The sequence below is a fragment of the Bos javanicus genome, chromosome 15 (genome assembly GCF_032452875.1).
Source record: "Bos javanicus breed banteng chromosome 15, ARS-OSU_banteng_1.0, whole genome shotgun sequence".
Taxonomy (NCBI): Eukaryota; Metazoa; Chordata; class Mammalia; order Artiodactyla; family Bovidae; genus Bos; species Bos javanicus.
In genome coordinates this window covers 82,925,851-82,933,823 of record NC_083882.1, presented here as the reverse complement: position 1 = coordinate 82,933,823, position 7,973 = coordinate 82,925,851, and positions in this window count along the sequence as shown.

The following is a 7,973-nucleotide window of genomic DNA, read 5'->3' as shown; positions in this document are numbered from 1 at the left end:
TTGAAACTCTGCAGTCATGTGGGTATATCTTTGCTTTTCTCCTTTGCCTTTCACATCTCTTCTATTCTCAGCTATTTTAAGGCCTCCTCTGAAAGCCATTTTGCCTTTTTGCATTTCTTTTTCTTAGAGATGGTCTTGATCACTGCTTCCTGTACAATGTCACGAACCTCCATCCATAGTTTTTCAGACACTCTATCTATCAGATCTAATCCCTTGAATCTATTTGTCACTTCCACTGTATAGTCATAAGGGATTTAATTTAGGTCATACCTGAATAGTTTAGTGGTTTTTGCTACTTTCTTTAATTTAAGTCTGAATTTGGCAATAAGGAGTTCATGATCTGAGCCACAGTCAGCTCCCAGTCTTGTTTTTGCTGACTGTATAGAGCTTCTCCATCTTTGGCTACAAAGAATATAATCAATCTGATTTTGGTGTCGACCATCTGGTGATGTCCGTGTGTAGAGTCTTCTCCTGTGTTGCTGGAAGTGGGTATTTGCTATGACCAGGGCGTTCTCTTGGCAAAACTCTTATTAGTCTTTTCCCTGCTTCATTCTGTACTCCAAGGCCAAATTTGCCTGTTACCCCAGGTGTTTCTTGACTTCCTACTTTTTCATTCTAGTCCACTATAATGAAAAAAAAAAAAAAACCAAACATCTTTTTTGGGTGTTAGTTCTAGAAGGTCTTGTAGGTCTGCATAGAACCGTTCAACTTCAGCTTCTTCAGCATTACTGGTTGAGGCATAGACTTGAATTACCATGATATTGAATGGTTTGCCTTGGAAATGAACAGAGATCATTCTGTCGTCTTTGAGATTGCAACCAAGTACTGCATTTCAGACTCTTTTGTTGACCATCATGGCTACTTCTTTTCTACAAGGAATTCTTGGCCACAGTAGTTATAATGGTCATCTGAGTTAAATTCACCCATTCTGGTCCATTTTAGTTTGCTGATTCCTAAAACGTCAATGTTCACTCTTGCCATCTCCTGTTTGATCAGTTCTAATTTGCCTTGATTCATGGACCTAACCTTCCAGGTTCCTATGCAATATTGCTGTTTCCAGCATTGGACTTTATTTCCATCACAAGTCATATCCAAACCTATATGTTGTTTTTGCTTTGGCTCCATCTCTTCATTCCTTCTGGAGTTATTTCTCCACTGATCTCCAGTAGCATATTGGGCACCTACTCACCTGGGGCGTTCATCTTTCAGTGTCCTGTCTTTTGGCCTTTTCACATTCATCATGGGGTTTTCAAGGCAAGAATACTGAAGTTTGGCTTGCCATTCCCTTCTCCAGTGGACCACATTCTGTCAGATCTATCCACCATGACCTGTCAGTCTCTGCTCCACATGGCATGGCTCATAGGTTCATTTAGTGTTAAGTTCAGGGTTAATTTTTCTCATTTTCTCAGTCTATCTAAAGCTTTGTCACTTTGTTATCCCTCCGAAAATTATCTTTGATTTTATTAATTTTTCTATTGCTTTTCTTATCTTTATGTAATTTATCTTGCTTTAAAAAAAAAAATCTTGTGTGATTAAGCACACATCCACACACATGAAGAGCTACTCTATGAAATAGCTACTATTGTCAGCTCCATGATAACACTGAGGTGACAGTTCTGAGGCTTAGGGAGGTTAATTCGCTGAAGATTATGAAATCCTCAAGTGGAAGAGATGATATGAACTCAGGTTTGCTGATACCAATGCTCAAGGCTGCAATCACAATAATTCATGGCCTTGTCATCTATTAATTTTTTGTTCCTTGATTTCCTCACTTATGCATAGAAAATGATTTTCTATGAGTTTCAAAGAACAGCAAAGAGAGATAAGAAAGCCTTCCTCAGTGATCAGTACAAAGAAATAGAGGCCTTGTAATCTACTAATTTTTTGTTCCTTGATTTCCTCACTTATGCATAGAAAATGACATCTTGACTGCCTCACAGGGCTGCTATGATGATTGATTCAGTTAAGGCAATTGAAAAAATATGTGTATGCATATATCTAAAATAAAGTGCTTTGTAAACAGAAAGGACACATGTTTATTTTTTTCATGCAATTTACCAACTGGTTATGTTATCTTGAGCAAATCCCTTAGATGCACTGGCTTCAGGTCCTCACCTGGAAATTGAATGCATTGAACTAGATAATCCCTAGGTCCAGGGATCTCCAGCTCTAATGACTCCAAGTTCATTAAAAGAAAAGTTATAATCAAATGATCATGATTGGACTATGGGGAAGTGGGGAATGGATCTAGAAGAGACAGAGTAAAATCAAGCATGAAATTAGCAGGGACGAAGTCTCCGTGACAACCATGACTCCAGAGAGCAAGTGCCTGGAGAGTTTTCTTTCCCTAATTGTCCTTTCCATTTCACCTCTGCCGTTATTAACACATATAAGAGTATCCCCCGTGTGGCATTCTCTCTGGCTGTGAGTGAACAGCCAGCTCATGGACACAAGGGTCCATCTTTGACTGCAATAGGTCCTATCTGAAAATTTTGGGGAGATAGACGATTTCAATGTTTGGCAAGAACTCTGTCATTCTGGGGGATCTGAGTCAAGGTGAGAAGGCAAGATTTATAAAGAAGTGTGGATTTTGTGCTATCTCTTTAGCTATGTGATTCTTCAGAGAGAAAGGTTTTTAGTCCTGTTTCTTTCTTTCTTCAACTCTTCCCCCTCCCGCAGGTCCATGACCTCCTCCTAAGCTCGTCCTTAGGTTCCCTTTCTCCTTACGCAAATTCTCTGACTTTCAGTGACAAGGATAATTTCTAACTTAAAATTTCAGGTCTCATTCTGTAGTGAGAGACAACTGTTGAGATCTAGTTCTGCAATTTCCCAAGGATATAATTTTGAACTCTGTTACCGTCTCTTTTTCACTGGTAAAATAGGGGTAATAAGATCACTGAGACTCAAATGAAATGATGTCTGTGAAGCCCAACACGTTGAACAAGTTAACTGAGTGCTGAATTTAACTAATAGTTTACTGAATTTCAGGGGAATTTCCTAAGCTCAGAAATGCTTGCCTGTGTTTCCCAACTTTATCCATCCCAAGGACCCTTTAAATTTATGCTTGCTGAGCATGCTTGTAAAAGATAATAATGAATTTGAGTTCCACTTCAATATACAGCTGCGATTCCTTATTTCTGTGTAAGAAAAGTCCAGCTGGTCATGCCATAATGCTATGGAAAAGTACTCAAGTACCATTCCACTGGGCTTTTGAAATACTTTAAGTAGCTGTCCACTATTATTTTGAATAATTTGGGGGTTTGGAGACCAGAGCTTGGATGAAACAGACATCAGAGATAAATGTCACTTTTAGTCTTTTCTTCCATACATTGTCCTTCTTTTATCCAGCAACATTCTTGGCTTTCTTAACCTGACTTTGTACTCTGCACAACCTCGCAAATGACCATGTCCTTGGTGGATAAGATTTGGAAAAAGTTTTAATAGGCTATATCTCCCTAGTGAAAATCTCCAACCAATATTTACATCAGTCACCTTTTCTGGTACAAACCATCTTGAAAGCTGGTGAACACATACAGAAAATTCATTCGAAGAGAGTGACTATACCACAATTTATTCGTTTTTCCTGCAGTTTTCCAGATTTTAACAACATAAATTTTTAGGATAAATTTTATCAGGAATAAGTGAAACCATGCAAGGCTCTTCATTCTTTTCTGGAAGTGATGGGTTACATAGATAGCTTTAGTTGAGGCTGAGTCTGTTTCTAGAATGTGAGTGATTGGTCAAAAGCTGGACTTACTTTTGCTGAACTGATTAATTGTGTTGATATACTGGGAATGTGGGTGAGAGTTTATACTTTCAAAATATTTTCATGGAATTCTACACATCTTGGACAAAATGGATGAGAGAATATGTTGGCAGGACTCTATTATAAGAGTAAACAGAAAGATTTTAAAGTTCATAAATTTATAAATTGAAATGAAGCAAATGTATTTTTACTTTCATATCCAAAAACGGGTAAAAGAATTACTTCTTAACATATCCAGCATCTATTTACTGAGTAATACAAATATTAGTATATGAGATGCACATAGCATAACCTCTCCACTAGTCTACATGCTGACTATAGTGAATATCACAAGTTCCACTCTACTTGGTGTTGGTGGAACATAAAAGTCAGAAATCAGAGCTTACAATTTTGCTGACTGGGAAATAATGCAATATAGAAATAAACATAATCACTTATTAACAATATTCTGGAGTCTAGGTTTAGAACTCATTTAATTTAGGAACTAATTTTATGAAGAACTCCTTGCTACTTCAGGATTAGTTCTGCCTTATTTTTCCCTTTATGGTGAGAAATAATCATGGAAATGACAACCACTAACATTCATTCATCTCTTACTGTTTTGAGCCCTTTATGTCATTCAGTCCCTGCAACAACCCACTGAGGTGGTAAAGGATTATTAGCCCCATTTATAGATGAGGCAACTGGGAGGTAATAACTAGCTAAGTGTTGCACAGCCAGTAGGTAAAAGTCTAGAAAATCTATTGTCTCTGACATTCTTCCTCGTTCTCTCTGTCATTTTCCCTCTCCCTGTCTCTCTGTCTCCCTTTGCTATTAAGGATTAAAGATGCATGTATCTTAGTAACTTGTTCTTATTATAAATATAGGAGTTGCAGAAAGTTGAAAAACAATATACAAGTAAAGGAGAAAATAAAAACCATACCATTCATTACTTTTGGCCTTTGTATTTAGTTCACATATAGTGTGCATTAGAGAGAGAGAGAGATTAGCTAATGCACATGTCTTTTGTCTTGATGGTGATGCTGTCCCATAATAAATCTCTTAGGCTTTCTTAACTCTTTTTCATTGTTTTCCCTCCTGTTTTATTCAGTGTGCTCTTAAAAGTCTCTATTAATTTCTTCAACTCTAGGATTTCTGTTTTTGTTTTTTTTTTTAATAGTTTCTCTTTCTTTGTTAAACACATTTTATTCATTTTGCTAATTCATTGTTTTCTTAATTTCATCCGGTTGTCTGTTTATGGGTTTTATATTTCACCAAACTTTTAAAAGAGAATTATGCTGAGTTCTTTGTCAGACCATTTATAGATCTTTATTTCTTTAGTGAAAGTCACTCAGTCATGTCTGACTCTTTGCAACCCCATGGACTTTAGAGTCCATGGAATTCTCCAGGCTAGAATACTGGAGTGGGTAGCTCTTCTCATCTCCACTGGATCTTCCCAACCCAGGGATCGAACCCAGGTCTCCCACATTGCAGGTGGATTGTTTGCCAGTGCATTCTTATAAAGCTATTAAAGCTTTATAAGTTTCCTTTAGTGGTGTCATATTTACCTAATTTTTCATGATCCTTGATTCCTTTGTTAGTGTCCGCACATTTGAGTAAATGATCTCTACTTCCAGATTTTCCAGGCTTAGTTTAGTAGGGACAGCCCTTCCCCAGTCAGCTCAGCTTGGAGTTCTAGATAGATCATCTGGCAGTGACCTTGATCAATTGGGCTAGCTATCAAAATCTGGGTTGGATGAAGCACAAGCTGAAATCAAGATTGCCGGGAGAAATACCAATAACCTCAGATATGCAGATGACACCAACCTTATAGAAGAAAGTGAAGAAGAACTAAAGAGCCTCTGGGTGAAAGTGAAAGGGGAGTGTGAAAAGCTGGATTAAAACTCAACATTCAGAAAACTAAGATCATGGCATCTGGTCCCATCACTTCATGGCAAATAGATGGGGAAACAGTGGAAAGAGTGGCTGACTTTATTTTTTGGGCCTCCAAAATCACTGCAGATGGTGACTGCAACCATGAAATTAAAAGACACTTGCTCATTGGAAGGAAAGTTATGACCAACCTAGGCAGCATATTCAAAAGCAGAGACATTACTTTGCCAGCAAAGGTCTGTCTAGTCAAAGCCATGGTTTTTCCAGTGGTCATGTATGGATGTGAGAGTTGGACTATAGAGAAAGCTGAGTGCTGAAGAATTGATGCTTTTGAACTATGGTGTTGGTGAAGACTCTTGAGAGTCCTCTGGACAGCAAGGAGATCTAACCAGTCCATCCTAAAGGAAATAAGTCCTGAATATTCTTTGGAAGGACTGATGTTGAAGCTGAAGCTCCAGTCCTTTGGCCACCTGATGTGAACAGTTGACACATTTGAAAGGACCCTGATGCTGGGAAAGATTGAAGGCAGCAGGAGAAGGGGACGACAGAGGATGAGATGATTGGACGTCATCACTGACTCAATGAACATGAGTTTGAGTAAACTCCGGGAGTTGGTGATAGACAGGGAAGCCTGGCATGCTGCAGTCCATGGGGTCACAAAGAATCAGACACAACCAAGCAATGGAACTGATACTGATACTGATCAAAGTCTTTTTTGGGGTGGGAACATTGCCCAGGCTCTGAGGCTGGGGTGCAGATGCTGCTGGCCGGGAGTAGTTGATACGATTATTCCTTGGTTTCTTGGCCAAGAGTAGCATTAAGATGGCTTCTCTTCTTCCCTGGATTCTCAGGCCAGGCTTCTGAGCTGAGCAGGACTGAGTACTCTATCCAGCAGGAGGTAGGGCTGAGAATTAACTTCACAACCTGGACAGGGCTGCAGAATGGGCTCCAAGGCTGTCGTGACCCACTAACTGGGGACCCAAATCAGAAGAACTGTACACTGAATTCCTTGGTCATGTGGGGGCACAGCTTTGCTCTGCAGAGAGGCAGAGAGGTCAGGCTCTCTGCTCACATACTACAGTGAGCAGGGCTGTGGGATGGGCTACGCAGTTTCCCACATGCTTCAGTTAGTTCTCCTGGATGGTGGGTCTGAAGGTTGTGTTCAGAGTGGTTAGGACTATACATTATTCTTCTTGCCTGTACATGACCACAGAACAGGCCCAAGACTGGCAAGGCTCCTTGTTTGGTAAACAAATTACGAAGAACTGCACACAAAGTTCTCTGGCCAGATGGAGCCATGCAAATGGGCAGAGCTCCTGTCTGGACACTACTCAGCACTCCTGGGTGATGGAATCTTCTGAGTGTTCTAGCCATGGTTGAATAACCTCAGTAGTAGATGGGGTTATGAATATAAGGTGCAGGAGAAGAGGCTCCTAGGATGGCAAGGCTCATTTTTCGGAGTCCCAAATCACGCAAAACTGCTGGAACTCAGTCTGCCAAGATGAAAGCCCTGATTGTTCCAAGGCGGGTCTCCCTTCTCTGTCACAGTGTGATTCTCAGTGGTCACACCCCACAGATTCCTGCATGGTTTCTAGGACATGAGACCAGAGTGGGTCTTCCTAAGGAGTGACCCGTAATGCCAGGGGAGCTGGAGGTCCACAGTGGGCTCTCTCTCTTTTCCATAAAGAAACCATAGCCCGAGAAGGGTCCTCTTGGTGTAGCTAGGAGAGGGGCAATGCAATCAAACGTATCTGGTCCTCTACCCATCTAATGTGGTTTTTCTCCATCTCTCTAGTTCAGCCTCATTCCTGTGCTTAGGATTTTTTCATTGGTACGTGCCTATAAATAACTGGTAATTATTTTTGTGGTGGTGTTTCCCTGGTAGCTCAGCTGGGAAAGAGTCCACCTGCAATGCAAGAGACCCTGTTTCGATTCCTGGGACAGGAAGTTCCTCTGGAGAAGGGATAGGCTACCCACTCCAGTATTCTGGCCTGGAGAATTCCATGGGTAGAGGAGCCTGGCAGGCTTTAGTCCAGGGGGTCACAGAGAGTCAGACATGGCTGAGCGACTTTCACTTTTCTTTTTTCTGGTGAGGGGAACTGAAGTCAGGAAGGACCTATGTTGTCATCTTGATTATGTCACCAAGAACTAAATCTCTGAGTTGGAACTTATTGTTTCCTTGTTGTTGTTCAGTCGCTCAGTCATGTCTGACTCTTTGCAACCCCATGGACTGCAGCACACCAGACCTCCCTGTCCTTCACTGTCTCCTGGCATTTGCTCAGCCTCATGTCCATTGAACTCATGGTGCCTAACATGTAGAATATTCGAATATTAG